At 44.2% G+C, this 20,386-nt stretch overlaps 1 pseudogene across 1 annotated transcript; it reads left to right on the top strand.

Moving 5' to 3' along the window:
- The first annotated feature begins 13,495 nt into the window (after window positions 1-13,495).
- LOC104674647 lies at window positions 13,496-13,931 on the top strand (annotated as a pseudogene). The gene has a single exon (XR_749666.2). The product of XR_749666.2 is annotated as a 60S acidic ribosomal protein P2 pseudogene (transcript).
- The last annotated feature ends 6,455 nt before the right edge of the window (window positions 13,932-20,386 follow it).

Genomic DNA, 20,386 nt, shown 5'->3' on the forward strand with positions numbered 1-20,386 from the left:
GGAATCAAAAGGGATCTTGAGAGCGGGGTAAGACACCATAGCTTTTCAGATCTTAATCTGATGGAAGAGAAGTAGCCAGTAGCTTTGAATTATTTTTAATTTTTTTATTTATCTATTTTTTAGAGACTATGTCTTACTATGTTGCCAGGCTGGACTCCTGGGTTCAAGCAATCCTCTTGTTTCAGCCTCCTGAGTAGCTGAGACTACAGGTGCGTGCTACCATGCCCAGCTAGCTCTGAATATTTAGAATAAAGTTTTGCCTCATCAGCCAAGAATTGGGCAGTGGGGACAGAAGATCTTTCCTCAATCTCATAGATTAGAACTAAAAGAATGCCCACTGGCTTCTATTCCCTACAGCCCCTTGGGCTAGAATCAAGTCATGAAATGCATCCTCCCCAGGGCCCTGAAGCCCTTGACCTACTCCTGCCAGGCCCCTTTGCTGGACCTGAGTCACAATAAGCATAGTTTCCCATTCTGTGGATCCATTGCTCACTCCATCACCAGTGCCCAGAAAGCTCCCTCTTGGCCTGGATGACTCCCCCCAAAGAAAGGTGTATTAGTCAGCTATAGCCACAGTAATGCTACAAAACAAGTCACCCCTTAATTCACAGGTTACAATAGCAAGCATTTATTTTTCTTGCTTAGGTGTCTGTCTGCAAATTCTAGGTTTGGTTCTAGGCTTTTATGGCTCAAATCCATTCCCCTTTTCTCTGTATTCTCCTTGTACCATCCACTGTCTCGGGCACATTCTTCCCATGACTAATGACAAATACGTGAAGCTTTAAAGCTTCTGTTCCTAACACATCATATCTATCCACATTTCACTGGCCAAAGCAAGTCATATGGCCAAGCCCAAAGCCAATGGGGCAGGAAAATATACTCTGCTCCAAGGAGAGGAAAGTGACTGAATATTTGCTAAAAATTTTCCAACGCATCACAAGAGGACTGGTTCTTCTGGCAGAATTGCCTTCTACCCTTCTCTAGCCACCAACCAGGAGACCTCAGGGTGCAACTCATGACCAGCCCAGGAATATCCTAAGGGACCTGGAGTCTACAACTGATGAGTGTTGGCCTCCTTTCAGCAAGCAAGGGTTCTTAAATTAAGGTGGACCACAGGCAGGGACAGTTGCTATAATATCTGGGATAACTTCCCCATGTAGACAAGCAAAGTATAACTGGGAGGGCAGGATTCACATTCTGAGGGTGGATACACTACTGACAGGCAGTCTGGACATCACATTTCTGAGTCTCTAAACCTCTTTTTTGTCTGTTTGTTTGTTTGTTTGTTGACATGGAGTCTCGTTCTGTTGCCTAGGCTGGAACGCAGAGGCACGATCTCGGCTCACTGCAACCTCCATCTCCTGGGTTCAAGCGATTCTCCTTCCTCAGCCTCCTGAGTAGCTGGGACTACAGGCGCACGCCACCACACCCAGCTATTTTGTTGTATTTTTAGTAGTGACAGTGTTTCACTTTGTCCGCCAGGCTGGTCTCGAACTCCCAACCTCAGGTGATCCACCTGCCTCAGCCTCCCAAAGTGCTGGGATTACAGGTGTAAGCCACCGCACCTGGCCCTGAACCTCTTCTCTTCAGTCTATATACTTCTCTGGGCCTGGGCCCCTTGGCTTTCACTCTAGGATCCACCTTCTTCAACCACTCCTTCGACTCAACCTTTTAGTCAGCAGCTGGGTCCCTGCAACCTCAGTCCAGGCCCCCATACCTGTTTCACATTCTCTGAGGCTGGCCAGGCAGGCACAGGGAAGTGCAACTCCCTTCTGTTACCACAATGATGCTGCATAACCACCAACCACAAAATCTCAGTGTCAGGTAAAAATAACATATACTGCTCACATATCTGTGGTCATCTAGGCTTGGTTAGGCAGCTCTGCTGATCTTGACTGGGCTCACCTACACATCTAAGGGCTGGCTGGCTGCTTGCTGATCTAGACTGGCCTTGGATACGAAGACTGGTATGACTGGAGTGAATCAGCTCTGCTCCATGTGCCTCTCATGCTCCAGCAGCCTAACCCAAACGTGTTGTTATGGTGATGACAGAAGTGCAAGAGCACAGTTGAACAGGCAAGACCTACAGGCACGCACATCGCTTCTGCTTCCTTCTTGACTGCAGCAAGGCACATGGCCAACCCCAGATTCAAGAAGTTGGGGAATAGACTCCAGCTCTGGGTTAGTTTGCTAGGGCTGCCACAACACAGTATCACAGACTGGGTGGTTAAACAACAGAGATTTATTTTTTCACAATTCTAGAGGCAGGAAGTCCAGGATCAAAGAGTCAGCAGGGTTGGTTTCTCCTGAGGTCTCTCTTCTTGGCTTGTAAGTAGCCATCTTCTCCATGTGTCTCACATGGCTTTCCCTCTGTATGGGTCTGTGTCTTAATCTCCTCTTCTTATAAAGGCACCAGTCACATTGAATTAGGACCCACCCTAATGACCTCATTTTCAGTTAATTCCCTCTTTAAAGACCCTATCTCAAATACAGTCACATTCTGAGGTACTGGGAGTTAGGACTTCAGTGAATTGGGCAGGGGTTGTAGGGAATGCAATCCAATCTACAGCAATCCCACAATCTCTTTAGTGCGAGCAGATACAAAGTCACACGGAGAAGCAGGCAGACACAGGGAAGAGAGACGCACTGAGGTCACTTTTGCCATCTACCTTCCATGAGTGACAATAGCAATCTAGCTCTATCTCTGAGTTAAAACAATGCAGATTGGGCCACCCTCTTCCGTGACCTGGATCAGGACCCTGCCCTGACAAGCCCTGGGTTTTCACTTTTTTGTGTGAGAATCGAATGAAATGCTGTTGTACACATGCTTTGAAAAGTAGAGAAGGCTATAAGGAAAGACCATGATTTTCTTAACTAAATACAGTAATTCAGGAAGAAAGGCAAGATGCAGATATTCTCAAACGTGCATGAATCTTTCTTCTAAAAAAGTACCCTAGAGCAAACAGCATACTTATTAGAGGCCTTAGAAGCATTCCCATGAAAGTCATGAATGGACTATGATCTCATTTCACTCTTACTCAACACTGTACCAATAACCATAGTTAATGAAATAAGAAATGGAGTAAAGAAACAATAGGTTTATTGAAAGTAAAGAAATATGACCCTCAAAATGTGCAGATACTATGTATAAAATAAAGCTGTAAGAACTACTTAAAAATGTAGAATAATGTCTTTATTACACTTGGTATATAAATGCATATTCTTAAACAGGAAACAATAAGCACAAACCATAAAGGAAAAGATTGGTTAATTTGTTCATTTCAGAATTTAAAACTTCTGTATATCAAAAGACCCCATAAACAAAGCAGCTGACTGGGGGAAACTTTGCAATTTATATAACAGACAAAAAGATCACTATCCCTAATATTTTTTTTAATACCTACAAATCACTAAGAAAACGACAACACAAAAATATGGGCAAAAGGAGAAAACAGGCAATGCACAAGGGAGGGGAAAAAAACCAAATGGCTAATAATCATCAGAAAAAAAATACTAGTTGGGAAATGCAAATTAAAACAAAAATGAGACATCCTGTTCCACCTAGCTGGTGACCAAAAAAATGATTTTTTTTTTTTTTTTTTTTTTGAGACGGAGTCTCACTCTGTCACCCAGGCTGGAGTGCAGTGGTTCAATCTGGGCTCACTGCAACTTCTGCCTCCCAGGTTCAAGCAGTTCTCCTGTCTTAGCCTCCCAAGTAGCTGGAACTACAGGCACACCCCACCATACCCGGCTAATTTTTGTATTTTTAGTAGAGACAGGATTTCACCATGTTGGTCAGGCTGGTCTCAAACTCCTGACGTCAGGTGATCCACCCATCTTGGCCTCCCAAAGTGCTGGGATTACAGGTGTGAGCCACCATGCCCGGCCAAAAACAACAATTTTCTTTTTTTTTTTTTTTTTTTTAAAGGAGTCTCACTCTGTCACCCAGGCTGGAGTGCAGTGGCATGATCTCGGCTCACTGCAACCTCCGCCTCCCGGGTTCAAGTGATTCTCCTGCCTCAGCCTCCTGAGTAGCTGGGACTACAGGTGTGCGGCACCACACTCAGCTAATTTTTGTATTTTTAGTAAAGACGGGGTTTCACCATGTTGGTCAGGCTGGTCTCGAACTCCTGACCTCATGATCCGCCTGCCTTGGCCTCCCAAAGTGCTTGGATTATAGGTGTGAGCCATCGCACCTGGCCAAAAAACAACATTTTTTATTACACTGAGGAATGGCCAAGTTGTACAGATACCAGTGCTCTCATACCCTAGCGGTGGGCATGTAAATAGGTAAACCTCTTCCCAGGGTAATTTGAGAGTGTCACCATGTGTCTTACGTGGCTCACACTGATTGCAGGTTGTGTCATATCCCTGAGGAGTTCACATCTATAATAGGGGTACAAAAAGTATTTATTAAATGAAAGGCAACAGTATAATTGCTGGAAAATGCAAATTTTAAAAAATTGATATTTACTGACGCAAATAGGCTTAAAAACATTCCTCAGGGGAAGAAAAGAAACTTTAAGGCTAGGCCTGTAATCCCAGCACTTTGAGAGGACGTGGGAGACGGATCACTTGAGGTCAGCAGTTTAAGACCAACCTGGCCAACATGGCGAAACCTTATCTCTACTAAAAATACAAAAATTAGCCAGGTGTGGCGGTACACACCTGTAATCCCAGCTACTCAGGAGGCTGAAGCAGGAGAATCGGTTGAAGCTGGGAGGCAGAGGTTCGTTGTGTGACCATACTCCATGTAAGTATATAAGTATCCACTGAGTATAGTATGGAAAGGAAGGAAAAAAGAATAACTTTACAGGGGAGAAACCTGATAAACACTACTTTAGCCAGTTGATCAAGTTCAACATCAACAGTCATGAATCACATCAACAGTATATACCCTTGATATAAGATGAAAATGGTACTTTACCTCTGTGACCTTCCTTCCAAAAAACCTCGTTACCCAAGCCTAATTGTGAGAAAAACATAGAAAAGGTGGGGCGCAGTGGCTCACACCTGTAATCCCAGTACTTTGGGAGTCCAAGGTGAGTGGATCACCTGACATCGGGAGTTCAAGAACAGCTTGGCCAACGTGGTGAAACCTCATCTCTACTAAAAACACAAAATTAGCCAGGCATGGTGGCGCATGCCTGTAATCTCAGCTATTTGGGAGGCTTGAACCTGGGAGGCAGAGGTTGCAAGGAGCCAAGATCACGCCATTGCACTCCAGCCTGGGCAACAAGAGTGAAAAACTCCGTCTCAAAAAAAAAAAAAAAAAAAAAAATCAGAAAAAATATCCAATAGAGGGAGATCCTATAGTATACCTGACTACTACTCCTCAAAAATTTCAAGGTCATCAAAAACAAGGAAAGCCGAAGAAAACGTCATAGCCAAGAGAAACAAAAACTGTTTTTTCTCTCTACTCACATTCAACACAGAACACTTCTGTGATCAGATGTGGTGGGCTTCCCTCCACATCAAGCGGTTCTTCAGCAGACACCAACTGGTGTCTGTAATTCAGTTCCACTCTGGCACTACCTGGCTGAGATGGCGTCAGATCCCACAGATCAAGGGCTCAGTCCCGCAAGATGCCTCCACTTCAGATGCCAATCACAAGTCCCAGGTAGAGACCCATTGTAGAAACAACTTATAGCTGACTGACCAGCTATAAATCAGGGTTCCCATGACCTAGCACCTCAGGTTCAATACTTTTTTTTTTTTTTTTTTTTTTTTTGAGATGGAATCTCCCTCTGTCGCCCAGGCGAGAATGCAGTGGTACAATCTCGGCTCACTGCAACCTCTGCCTCCCAGGTTCAAGCAATTCTCCTGACTCAGCCTTCAGAGTAGCTGAGACTACAGGCGTATGCCACCACACCCAGCTAATTTTTGTATTTTTAATAGAGACAGAGTTTCACCATGTTGACCAGGCTGGTCTTGAACTCCTGACCTCAAGTGATCCACCCACTTCGGCCCCCCAAAGTGCTGGGATTACAGATGTGAGCCACCACATCTGGCCTCAATAATTTCTTAAAATGGCACACAGGACTCAGGGAAACACTTTACTTAAGTTTACCAGTTTATTATAAAGGATACAGATGAACAGCCAGATAAAGAGATGGATGGACAGGGCAAGGTGTGGATGGACGTGGAGCTTCCATGCCTCCTCTGGGTGTGCCACCCTCCCAGCACCTCCACATGTTCAGCAACCCAGAAGCTCATCAGAGCTTGTTGTTCAAGAGGGGGTTTTTTGGTTTTTGTTTTGAGACCAGGTCTAACTCCGTCACCCAGGCTGGAGTATAATGGCACAAACATGGCTCACTGCATCCTCGACCACCCAGGCTCAGGTGATCCTCCCACCTCAGCTTCAGCCTCCAGGGTAGACAGGACTACAGGCACACACCACTAAGCCCAGATATTTTTTTTCTGCTTTTTGTAGACATGGGGGTCTTGCTATATTGCCCAGGCTGGTCTCAAACTCCTGGATTCAAGCAGTCCTCCAACCTGAGCCTGCCAAAGTGCTGGGATTACAGATGCGAGCCACCATGCCCAACCCAAGAGTTGTAATAGAGCCACCCTGCTTCCCAGAAATTGGTAGGTGGGGATAAAAATTCCAACCCTCTAATCCTCTAATTACTTGATCTTTCTGGTGACTGTCCCCATTCTGAGGTTATCTAGGGGACCAACCCTAAATCACCTCATTAGCATTAACTCAGGTATGATCAAAAGGGGCTCGTTATGAATAACACAGGACACTGCAATCATTCAGAAAATTCCAAGGGTTTTAGGAGTTCTGTGACAGGAACCAGCGACAAAGACAAAATACTGCGTATATTTCCTATTATACCACAGAACCTAAGGAGACATGACAACTAAATATAATGTGGTATTCTAGAAGAGAAAAAGGACATTAGGAAAAATATAAGGAAAGCTGCATAAATGATGGAGTTTAGTTAATAAGGTATCAATATTGGTTCATTAATTATGACAAATGTATCATACTAATGTAAAATGTTCATAATAAGGGAAATTGGGGGGATGGGAGACTATCTTCTCGCTTCTTTAAGTCTAAAACTGTTCTAAAAATAAAGTTTATTAATATAAGAAACAGAACTGAAAGACAAAAATAAACAAATACACAATTACAGCTGGAGACTTCAACACTATTCTCTCAACAGTTGATAGAACTAAACTAAACATCAGCAAGGATATAGAAGAATTCAACACCACCATCAGTCAACAGTATCTAATCAACATCTATAAAACACTCCACCCAACAAAAACAGAAGACATATTATTCTTTTCAAGCACCTATGGCTTGTGTACCAAGATCATGTAAACCAAAAAGTTTCTGAGACAGGCCTTGATCAATTTAGAAGTTTATTTTGCCAAGGTTAAGGACATGCCCAGAAGAAGTAAACTCAGAATCACAGAAACAGTCTGTGGTCTGTGCCTGTCTCTAAAGATGAATTTAAGGACGTCAGTATTTAAAGGGGAAAAGTGGGCTGAAGAGGAACAGTCATCCACATGTCACAAGAGAAAAGAAGCAAGTAGAGAGAGTCAATTATGTATTCATCTCATGCTCAGTAAATCATTAAGATAAGGGGAACACAGAGTAGCTAGCTTTGGAGATAATTTAACCTGTTATCTGTAGCTGTCTGCTTAGGAACACAATGAAAGGCAGCTTCTTGCATGATTGGGCTCTCAGTTTAATTTTTTTCTTTTGGCCTCGTGAATTGGGGTCCTGGGTTTTTATTTTCCTTTCATAATCATATACCATATCCTGGGCCATAAAACAAACCTGAACAAATTTAAAGGAATTGAAATCATGCCAAGTGTGTTCCCCAACCCCTGTGGAATTGAGCTAGAAATCAATCAGAAAGATCAAAAGAAAATCTCCAAAAACTAGGAAACTAAAAAACACACTTCTAAATAATCCCTGAGTCACAGAGAAGTCTCAAGAGGAATCAAAACATATATTGAACTGAGTGAAAATGAAAACACATCAAAATTTGTGGGACACAGCTTAAACAGTGGTGAGAGGGAAATTTAGGACACTAAATGCTTACATTAGAAAAGAGGAAATGTGGCCGGGCGCGGTGGCTCAAGCCTGTAATCCCAGCACTTTGGGAGGCCGAGACGGGTGGATCGCGAGGTCAGGAGATCGAGACCAACCTAGCTAACACGGCGAAACCCCGTCTCTACTAAAAAATACAAAAAACTAGCCGGGCGAGTTGGCGGGCGCCTATAGTCCCAGCTACTTGGGAGGCTGAGGCAGGAGAATGGCGTAAACCCGGGAGGCGGAGCTTGCAGTGAGCTGAGATCCAGCCACTGCACTCCAGCCTGGGCAACAGAGCGAGACTCCGTCTCAAAAAAAAACAAAAAACAAAAAAAAAAAGAAAAGAGGAAATGTCCCAAATCTATAATCTGACCTCACACCTGTGAAACTGATATAGGAGTTTAAAAAGGAATTATTTAGCAGGTAGTGAAGGTAAGGAAGTCCTCAGTAAGGTTTTCCTTTTAATACAGAGCAGCCCCCAAATCATTCCTTTTTTTTTTTTTTTTTTTTGAAATGGAGTTTCACTCTTGTTGCCCAGGCTGGAGTGCAATGGTGCAATCTCGGCTCACTGTAACCTCTGCCTCCCGGGTTCAAACGATTCTCCTGCCTCACTCTCCCAAGTAGCTGGAATTACAGGCACCCGCCACCACGCCAGTCTAATTTTATATTTTTAATAGAGACAGGGTTTGGCCATGTTGGTCAGGCTAGTCTCGAACTTCTGACCTCGGAGCTGGGATCACAGGTGTGAGCCACCGCCCCAGGTCAATCATTTTCTTTTCTCACAAATAACAGCCTGTAAAATCGACCTGCAGACATAAAAAGGCAAGCTAGAAGCTTGCACGAGTGAATGCTGGCAGCTGTGCCAATAGGAAAGGGGCTACCTGGGGGCTAGGCATGTTCAACACGGCAGCTCCATCTTCCTTCACGTGTACAGTGAGGAGAAGACAATATGGCACTGGCCAAGTAACGACTCCATTTGTATAATAGAAGATTAGGATGGGGTCACCAGCTTCCTCGCAAACTATGTAGAGGTCAAACCTGGTGGGCCCTATAAATCAGACAGCGCCTCATCAAGCCAGTCTATAGAATCCAGAGCACTTTGCTGCGGGCCGAAGTCCCACTCGGGAGCCCCTCTCTCCGGCAGGAGAGAGTGCTATTCTAGTCTCCTTTCTCTTTCTTTTGCCTATTAAACCTCAACTCCTAAACTCACTTCTTGCGTGTACACATACTCAATTTTCCTTGTTGTGAGACTACGAACCTCGGGTATTTAGCCCAGACAAGGACGCTGCTTCAAAACTAGAAAAAAGAGCAAGGGCGGGGCGTGATGGCTCACGCCTGTAATCCCAGCACTTTGGGAGGCCGAGGCAGGCGGATCACGAGGTCAGGAGATCGAGACCATCCTGGCTAACACGGTGAAACCCCGTGTCTACTAAAAATACAAAAAACTAGCCGGGCTCCCTGGCGGGCGCCTGTAATCCCAGCCAGCTGCTCGGGAGGCTGAGGCAGGAGAATGGCGTGAACTCGAGAGGCGGAGCTTGCAGTGAGCAGAGGTCGCACCACTGCACTCCAGCCTGGGCAACAGAGCGAGACTCCGTCTCAAAAATAAATAAATAAATAAAAATAAAATAAAAAACTTATGGGAGGAAGTCAAGGCCATGATTAACGGAAAATTCATAGCTTTAAAGGAACGTTAGAAAGGAAGAAAGTCAAAATTAACAAGCACCCACCTCAGAAAGGAAAATAACAGTACATTAAGCCTAAATAAAGTAGAAAACAGAAAATAATAAAGATAAGAACAGAAGTTAATAAAAATTAAAAATCTACTTACAAAAGAGAGGAAAATGAAGCCAAAAGTTGTTTCTTTAAAGACAATGTACAATTATTTCCTGGTGAGCTTGAACAAGAGAAAAAGAGAAAGCGTCAATAGTCAAGAAAGAAGTCCGGGGAGGGAGGGGAGAAAGGGTTTAAAAATTAACTATTGGGTACTATTCTCAGTACCTCAGCACTTGCGTGCCAGGATTATTCATATCCCAAACCTCAGCATCACACAGTATATTGTGATCCCCAAATATCTGAGACAGTTCTCAGTCAATTTTGGAAGTTTATTTTGCCAAAGTTAAGGATGTGCACCTGTGACACAGCCTCAGGATGTTCTGAGGACATCTGCCCAAGGTAGCCAGGGCACAGCTTGGTTTTATACATTTTAGGGAGACATGAGACATCAATCATTATATGTAAGATGTACATTGGCTCCATCCAGAAAGGCGGGACAACTCAAATTGGGGAGGGGGATTCCAGGTCACAGATAGGTAAGAGACAGTTGCATTCTTTTGAGTTTCTGATGAGCCTTTCCAAAGGAGGCAATCAGATAAGGATTTATCTCAGTGAGCAGAGGGATGACTTTGAGATCTGTCTGTTCTTTGTCCACAAGGAAATTCCTTGTGGGGATGTAGCTTTATTGTCTAAGTAGCTAACTTTCTTAGGAAGAGAATGGGAGGCAGGTTTGCCCTCAGCAGTTTCCAGCTTGACTTTTCCCTTTGGCTTAGTGATTTGGGAGTTCCAAGATTTATTTTCCTTTTACGATACCCAGGTAACAAACCTTCACAGGTACCCCCCAAATCTAAAATAAAAGTTGAGACCAAGTGTGGTGGCTCAAGCCTGTAATCCCAGCACTTTGGGAGGCTGAAGTGGGCCGATCACTTGAGATCAGGAGTTTGAGACCAGCTTGGCCAACATGGTGAAACCTCATCTCTACTAAAAAATACAAAAATTAGCTGCGTGTGGTGGTAGGAGCTGGTAATCCCAACTATTCAGGAGGCTGAGGCAGGAGAATTGCTTGAACCCGGGAGGCAGCAGTTGTAGTGAGCCAAGATTGTGCCACTGCGCTCCATCCTGGGGGACAGGGTGAGACTCCATCTCAAAAAAATAAAGAAAGAAAAGAAAAGATGAAAAAGAAAAGAAAAGAATGGGTTATATATAAAAAAGTAAAGATTTGGCACTCAGCTTGGAGAAAGGAAGTTAAAGACATGATAATGGTTTCAAAGCATCTGTTGACATGAAGACCTAAAGAAGACTGAACAAAATAACATGAATTAAAATGCATCTGGCCAGGCACAGTGGCTCACGCCTGTAATCCCAGCAGTTTAGGAGGCCGAGGCAGGTGGATCACCTGAGGTCAGGAGTTTGAGACCAGCCTGGCCAACATGGTGAAACCCCATCTCTACTAAAAATATAAAAATTAGCTGAGTGTGGTATTGGGTACCTGTAATCCCAGCTACTCAAGAGACTGAGGCAGGAGAATTGCTTGAACCCAGGAGACAGAGGTTGCAGTGAGTCAACACGGTGCCACTGCATTCCAGCCTGGGTGACAGAGTAAGACTCCGTCTCAAAAAAAAAAAAAAAAGATGCATCATAGACTTTTTGATTTACATGAAGTAACATAATTTGAAGAACTGCTTATGATGGAAGAAAATAAAAGAAAAGGATTTTACTATGAATTGAACTTTAAAATTTTAAGTGATTAATCAAATTATGTTTATAATGAATAATTTACATAATATTTTGTTTGACTCAAATCTGTGCCTGAGGCAAATACAGTTTATCATACAGAATAGTTAGAAGACACCAGAAACAATTTCACTGACACAACTAGATAGATCTAGCTCACATTTTACAGGTATATAGTAATTCTCAACTGCAAAATTCTTCTAATTTTTAGGTACTGAAAGTCAAAGTGATGATTAATCAGATTGGGAATTTGTCTCTGTAAAAGATTACCTTGGCAATGGACTGAAATAATGGAGCTCCTATTCTAAGAAATATTCTCCCTAGAGCAATCTTACTCTTGCTGGAACTAGATAAGAAAATTTTGATGGCATTCCCTTTGGATTCTCAAAGAATCGTGAACTCATATGAAAATTAAGAAATTTCAGTTTTAAACTATTAAATAAGGAAGGGATGACACTAAAGGGCTAAACATAAAATCCAAACCCATCAATTGCACCTTAGATTTTATTTTACTAAAGTGAGCAGAAAGATTTGTCACCTATGTCTTAATAAGAGAATTAAGCAAATTGAATCAATTGTTTGTCATATTTATTTATAAGCCCATTTTTAGGCCACAGATTAGCTTAATTGTCATTTAGCAGATCATCCGCTTACTTTCATTTTTAAAATTTTATTTCTCTGTATAATTAAAATTTTTGTATAGTGAAAATAGAGTCAATTTTTTAAAAAATAAAAATAGAAATCACTCATGAGCATAAAACAATAATACATGGATATGATGAAGTTAAGCCAATAAATTTGAAAACCTAGTGAAATAAACAAATTCCTTTAAAAACACAATGTACAAAATCTCTCCTAAAAAAGATAACATGGGCTGGGCACGGTGGCTCACGCCTGTAATCCCAGCACTTTGGGAGGCCGAGGCGGGTGGATCACCTGAGGTCAGGAGTTCGAGACCAGCCTGACCAACATGGAGAAACCCCATCTTTACTAAAAATACAAAATTAGCCGGGCACAATGGCACATGCCTATAATCCCAGCTACTCGGGAGGCTGAGGCAGGACAATCGTTTGAACCTGGGAGGCAGAGGTTGCAGTGAGCCGAGATTGTGCCATTGCACTCCAGCCTGGGCAACAAGAGCGAAACTCTGCCTCAAAAAAAAAAGAAAAGTAAAAGAAAAAGAAAATATGAATAATCCTATAATAAAGAAATAAATTAAATCTGCAACTTAAAAAACTTTCCAAGACTAAATGGCTTCACCTGTGAATGCCATCCACACATCTAAGGATGCAAATTTTATTTTATTTTATTTTATTTTATTTTATTTTATTTTATTTTATTTTATTTTATTTTATTTTATTTGAGACAGAGTTTGCTCTTCTCGCCCAGGCTGGAGTGCAATGGCATGATCTCACATCACTGCAACATCTGCCTCCCGGGAAGAACACCAATTTTAAACAAACTCTTTCAAAGGCTGAAAAAAGAGCGAACACTGCCAAATTCATGTTATGAGGCCAGAAAAACCTTGATACTAAAATCAGACAAGAAAGGATGGGGATATTCCAAGAAAGGATGGGGAACAACTGGAAGTCTCATACCTGCTCCATTTGCCCCAGGCAGCTTTTCTGAGCCTTGGATGACCACTTCACAATTCTTATACCCCAGGTAAGTTTTATATCCCAGGGCCACATGACTCACTGGACTAATGTATTAAAGGACATCCTGTTTCTGAACGGGACTAGAACAGAATCCAGACAGTTTTATACCTGCTGGAGGGTATGTTCATTGGTACCACCACTTTGGGAAGCTGGTTCAAATTATCATCTGAAGTTGAAGTGACTTTATGAACCATCAGTTCCACCTCCAGGCACATACCAATCAAAATGTGTTCCCCTTTTTTTTTTTTTCCTCCCTGACACCACCGAGGTCGCATGCATGAGGCCTCTCCGCCGCCACTGCAGACGCGGCCCCGATGCTTACGTGGCCTCCTACCTGCTGGCTGCCCTCGGGGATAACTCCTCCCCCAGCACCAAGGACATCAAGAAGATCTTGGACAGCGTGGGCATCGAGGTGGACGACGACTGGCTCAACAAGGTTATGAGTGAGCTGAATGGAAAAAACATTGAAGATGTCATTGCCCAGGGTATTGGCAAGCTTGCCAGTGTACCTGCCGGTGGGGCTGTGGCCGTCTCCGCTGCCCCAGGCTCTGCAGCGTCTGCTGCTGGCTCCGCGCCTGCTGCAGCAGAGGAGAAGAAATATGAGAAGAAGGAGGAGTCTGAAGAGTCAGACGATGACATGGGATTTGGCCTCTTTGATTAAATTCCTGCTTCCCTGCAAATAAAGCCTTTTTACACATTTAAAAAAAAAAAAATGTGTTCCCATGTGCACCATGTGACAAGTATGCTCATTGCAATGTTTATTCATAATAGCCACAAACTAGAAACAACCCAAATGTCATGGTGGCTCACACCTGTAACCCCAGCACTTTGGGAGGCCGAAGTGGGCGGATGACTTGAGACCAGGAGCTAGAGACCAGCCTGGCCAACATGGGGAAACCCCGTCTCTACCCAAAATACAAAAAAAATTAGCCGGGCCTGGTGGCAGGTGCCTGTAATCCCTGCTACTCAGGAGACTGAGGCAGGAGAATCGCATGAAACCAGGAAGCGGAGGTTGCAGTGAGCCAAGATCACACCATTGCAATCCTTGGCAACAAGAGTGAAACTCCGTCTCAAAAAAATAAATAAATAAATAAAAATTAAAATTAAAAAAAGGATCAGATAAGAAAAATGTATTATATATAAAAATGCATGAGCTACTACCGCACACAACAACATAATGCATCTCATGAATATAATGCTTCACGAAAGAAGCCAAGCTTCAAAGAACACATTCTGTGAGATTCCAAATATGGAAAGTTCACGATAGGCAAATTAAAAATGATAGTGTTAGAAGTCAAGTCCTTTTGGAAAGTGGGAGGAACTTACGTTTCATGAAAGGGGCTTTGGTAGTGCTGGCCATGTCTCATTTCTTTACCTGCCTCATGGTACAAAGCTGTTTACTCTGCTAATTCATCATACATTTATATTTTGAGTAATTATCTCTGTGAAACAAGTTCACTGTGCACTTAGTTACCAACTTATCTGAGTCCAGTGAGACAAAACACCCACATATGCAACAAGCTACCTGAAGAGGATCTATTACTTACAGATAGACACCAAGGGATAACAGAAGCCTAGGGTTCATTGTGAGCTGGTCACCTAAGGCTCAGGAAAGCAGCCTGGGGCAGAAGGCGTCTCAACTGTGCATGCCCCACTTGCACTGCAACTGAGGGCCCCCAAGAAGCAGCCTACCCTGGGCTTTATACCCCGGAGATACATGATTCACCGGACTAAAGTGTTGAAGGACATCCTGCTTCTTTCTTTTTTTTTTTTTTTTTCTCTTGAGACAGAGTCTCGTTCTGTCGCCAAGACTGGAGTGCAGTGGCATGATTTCAGCTCACTGTAACCTCCGCCTCCCAGGTTCAAGCGATTTCCCTGCCTGGCCTCCCGAGTAGCTGGGATTACAGGTGTCCACCACCACGCCAGGCTAATTTTTTGTATTGTAGTAGAGGCAGGGTTTCACCACGTTGGCCAGGCTGGTCTTGAACTCCTGACCTCAGGTCATCCACCCACCTCCGCCTCCCAAAGTGCTGGGATTACAGGCATGAGCCACCAAGCCCAGCCAGGACTGGCTGAGCGCAGGACTGGCTGATGGGAACTGGAACAGAGCACAGGCAGTTGTAGCCAATCCCTACTTATCACAGGATGTTGCATTCCCAGCACATTCAAGTTATTTTGAGAACTATAAGCCACAACCAAGGCCACCAGGAGAACTGTCCTGCACTCTGTATGCTATGTTTCAGTACAAAAAGTTGAAGAAAGGCCAGGTGCAGTGGCTCATGCCTGTAATCCTAACACTTTGGGATGTCAAGTCAGGAGGACTGCTTGAGCCCAGAAGTTAGATACTAGCCTGGCCAACATAGTGAGACCTTGACTCTACAAATAATTTTAAAAATTAGCTAGGTGTGGTGGTGCATGCCTGTGGTCCCAGCTACTCAGGAGGCAGAGGAGGGAGGATGGCTTGAGCCCAGAAGATGGAGGCTGCAGTGAGCCATGATCACACCACTGCACTCCAGACTGGGCGACAGAGCAAGAGCCTGTCAAAAAAAAAAAAAAATGTTGAAGTAAAAAGGAGAATTATAGACCAAAGAGACTTAGGATATAGCAGTGGTTCCTAATCAAATCTCTCTTTGACGATTCAGGCTGGGCGCGGTGACTCACGCCTATAATCCCATCATTTTGGGAGGCAGAGGCGGGCGGACCACTTGAGGTCAGGAGTTCGAGACCAGCCTGACCAATATGGTGAAACCCCATCCTCACCAAAAATCCAAAAAAATAAAAATAAAAAGCCAGGCATAGTGCTGCGTGCCTGTAATCCCAGCTGCTCCTGAGGCTGAGGCAGGAGAATCACTTGAACCCAGGAAGCGGAGGTTGCAGTGAACTGAGATCAGGCCACTGCACTCCAACTTGGGTGATAGAGTGAGACTCCATCTCAAAAAAACAAAAAAAAAAATCTCTCTTTGATGATTCAGAAGGTAATCTTCATGCCTCACAGGCATTGCTAAGCTTTATTATTGAATCCTGGCAGTGTGAAAATTTGATGGTGGAGAATATATTGTAACATAATAACTGTGCAAGGACATAAAATGGCAAGTTTAAGGAAATAGACATGCGGACAAATTGTCCAAAAGGTTATTCCTGAAATATGGCATACCCCGTGAAATTGATTAATCTGGATACGTTCACTGTCCCAGAACCTCTTGAATAAAAGGAAGGCTGGGTACACTTGATCCACATGCTTTGTTTTGTAAACATCTTCCTTGTGCAAAAGTATTTGTATGATTGTTCAATAGGGGTGGAAAAAAACCTTTCAGAGATTAAATAACACTGATCACAGTGGGGACCATGTAGGTAGTAAGTTAATGGAGCTTTCACCGAAGTCTGTCTTGCAGTAGCCCAGGAAATCTGAACCCCTGCAGGGTTAGTTCCCCAGTTCCTGCATGAAGAGCAAAGGCAGATATCCTTGGCAACAGTTAAGCTCATCTCTTTGGCCCCCTGACTTGTGAAATGAAAGCCATTATGGTAGGAAAAGTCACAAGGTGGGCCCTGATGGAATTAGAGGCAGGAGTTGCTGCCTACATTGAAGAACACGGGGGAAAGGCCAATTCAAACCAGTTCTAGGGGTGGCCCTGGGCATCCATGGCTTTTTTTTTTTTTTGCTTTTATCGCCCAAGCTGGAGTGCAATGGCATGATCTCAGCTCACTGCAACCTCCACCTCCTGGGTTCAAGTGATTCTCCTGCATCAGCCTCCAGAGTAGCTGGGATTACAGGCATGCACACCACACCCAGTTAATTTTTATTTATTTTATTTATTTATTTATTTTTGAGATGGAGTTTCGCTCTTATTGCCCAGGCTGGAGTGCAATGGCCCAGCCTCGGCTCACTGCAACCTCCGCCCCATAGGTTCAAGCAATTATCCTGCCTCAGCCTCCTGAGTAGCTGGGATTACAGGCTCCCACCACCACACTCAGCTAATTTTTTGCATTTTTTTAGTAGAGATGGGGTTTCACCATGTTGGCCAGGCTGGCTGGTCTTGAACTCCAGACCTCAGGATATTCACTCACCTGAGCCTCCCAGAGTGCTGGGACTACAGGTGTGAGCCACTGCACCTGGCCTAATGTTTGTATTTTTAGTAGAGACAGGGTTTCACCATGTTGGCCAGGCCGGTCTCGAACTCCTGACCTCAGGTGGTTTGCCCACCTCAGTCTCCCAAAGTGCTGGGATTACAGACGTGAGCCACCGCGCCTGGTCACCCATGGCTTTTAAAGCTTCCAGGTGATCCAATGTGCAGTCAAGGGCAGGAACCATAACTCTAAGTTAAGCCAGGAACACTGAGTTGTTGGTTTTTTAAATCTCCCCAAATGATCCTAATGCCATGGTGAGGAACCAGTGGTGTAAACAGCACATCTCAGACTTTACTGTGCAATCAAATCACCTAGAGCTCGTGTTGGAAAAACTCAGGTTCTGATTGAGGTAGGAGGTGGGACTTGACTCCAGAGGTGGGGCTAGGACACACACCAAATTGAGAACTAGCTGAAACAGGAAGAGACAAAAGCATCCCTCTATAAGACATGTCCATCAGTGTGCCATGTCAGTTTACCATTGCCATGGCAACACCTGAAAGTTACCACCCCTTTCCATGGCAACCACCCAACGATCCAGAAGTTACCACCTTTTTCCTAAAAATGTCTGCAAAATTCACCCCTTAATTTGCATGTAATTAAAAGTAGGTATAAATATGACTGCAGAACTGCCTCTGAGCTGTTCCTCTGGGCACACTGCCTGTGGGGTAGCCCTGCCCCTCAAGGAACTGTGCCTCTGCTGCTGCTGTGCACTGCCACTTCAGTAAAAGTCGCTAACACCACCAGCTCACCCTTAAATTCTTCCCTGGGCAAAGCCAAAAACTCATAATGCAGGGCAGCTAAGCCCCAGTTTAGGGGCTCACCTGTCCTGCTTTATGATCCAGTAGGTCTGAGGATGGAGCCTGGCATTCTGATGCTCTAAAAAGCTCCCAGGTGAGGCCAATGCTGCTAATCCACTGAACACACTTAGAAGGGCAAGGCTCTAGACAGGCAAAATAAATGGAAGGCCACTGCAGCACTGGAACACTCACAGGCTGTGGGGAAGCCCTAACACCTGCCTGCAAAATAACTTAAAGATGGGCAAACTCTCCCTGGGAGGTGAGCTCTAGAAATGTATGACAAGGGGCATGAAGGAGAGAGATGTAAGGAGATTATTAACCCCTGCTGTCTGAAAAGCATGAGGCACAGCTGAGCCTCACTATTAGTGAGGTATTATAGTTAGCACAGATCAAGCCAAATGTGCACACAAATCACCTGGAGATCTTGTTAAAATGCAGATTCTGATTCAGGTCAGAAGAGGAGCCTGATGTTCTGCATGTCTACTGAGTTCCCGGGAGATGCTGATGCTGTTAATCAGGGGACCACACTTGGAAAAACAACAGTGTAGACAAAAAGCAAGGAGGACCGGAGTGGAGGATGGAAAGTCAACTTAACCCAGCTGGGAATGGACAGGGCCTGACAACCAGCCCTGGAATAGCCCAGGGCCTCTGCTCACTGAGCCTTGGCCACTGGGACTTGTGCTGGCTGCCCTGATATCTGTGGTGGCCCCAAGAACCTCCAAAGATGCTTTGATAGAAATGAGGGCTGCAGAACCCCCAGACACTAGCTGTGGTGATATTAACTAGAAGGAGGCTCAGGTGAATTCTCTCAGGGAGAAGAGAACTAAGATGCATAATGACTCAGTGTCAATACTCTTGGAGGAGAACCAGAGATAAATGTACACTTCCTGCTAGTGTGGAATGTGGGAGCTTGGAGCCATTATACCTTGAACTCCCAAAGCTAAACCACTCCTAATCTGTGACCCGTCCGTTCTTCTCCTAGGTATAGAGCCAATAGAAATGCATACATAAATAGGCCAGGCGCGGTGGCTCACACCTGTAATCCCAGCACTTTGAGAGGCCGAGGCAGGCAGATCACTTGAGGTCAGGAGTTCAAGACCTGCCTGGCCATCGTGGTAAAACCTAGGTCTCTACTAAAAATACAAAAATCAGCTGGGCATGGTGGTGGGCACCCATAATCCCAGTTACTCGGGAGGCTGTGGCAGGAGAATCGCTTGAACCCAGGAGGCATAGGTTGCAGTGAGCCAAGATTGCACCACTGTACTCCGGCCTGGGCGACAGAGCAAGACTCCATCTCAAAAAAGAAAAGAAAAGAAAATGCACATATATACACACATATATGTATAGTCACCAGAAGACTAATACTAGAATGTTGGTAGCTGCACTGTTCTTTGTTTTGTTTTGTTTATTTTAGACGGAGTCTCCCTCTGTCACCCAGCCTGGAGTGCAGTGGCATGATCTCTGCTCACTGCAATCTCCGCCTCCAGGGTTCAAGCAATTATTCTGCCTCAGCCTCCTAAGTAGCTGGGACTACAGGCACACGCCACCACACCCAGCTAATTTTTGTATTTTTAGTAGAGACGGGGTTTCACCATATTGCCCAGGCTGGTCTTGAACTCCTGACCTTGTGATAGGCCTGCCTCAGCCTCCCAAAGTGCTGGTAGTACAGGCATGAGCCACCGCGCCTGGCTAGCTACACTGCTTTTAATAGCCAGAAACTTGAAACAATTCCAATGTCCATCACCAGGAGAAAGGATACACAAATCATGGCATATCACACAATGGAATACGATCCTGCAGTAAGAATGAACTAATGCTTGCTACACGAAACAACATGGATGGATCTCACAGACACAAGCTAAAGAAACCAAATAAAGAAACCAAGTGAGACAAAGAAACCAAATGGGGCATGTTTACATGAAGTACAAAAATGAGCACAGGTTAAACTAAAGCGTTAGAAGTCAAGATAATGGTAGCTTGTGACTGGAAGAACAAAGGGATACTTCTGTTTCCTGATCTGGGTGCCAGTTACATAGGTAGGTTCAAAATTTATAAAGCTGTACACACGTGATCCGTGTATTTTTATTTTTTTATATATTTATTTATTTTTGACATGGAATGGCACAATCTCGGCTCACTGCAACCTCTGCCTCTCAGATTCAAGCCATTCTCCTGCCTCAGCCTCCCAAGTAGCTGGGATTACAGGCATGCGCCACCATGCCTGGCTAATTATTTTTCTATTTAGT

The sequence above is a fragment of the Rhinopithecus roxellana genome, chromosome 13 (assembly GCF_007565055.1).
Source record: "Rhinopithecus roxellana isolate Shanxi Qingling chromosome 13, ASM756505v1, whole genome shotgun sequence".
NCBI lineage: Eukaryota > Metazoa > Chordata > Mammalia > Primates > Cercopithecidae > Rhinopithecus > Rhinopithecus roxellana.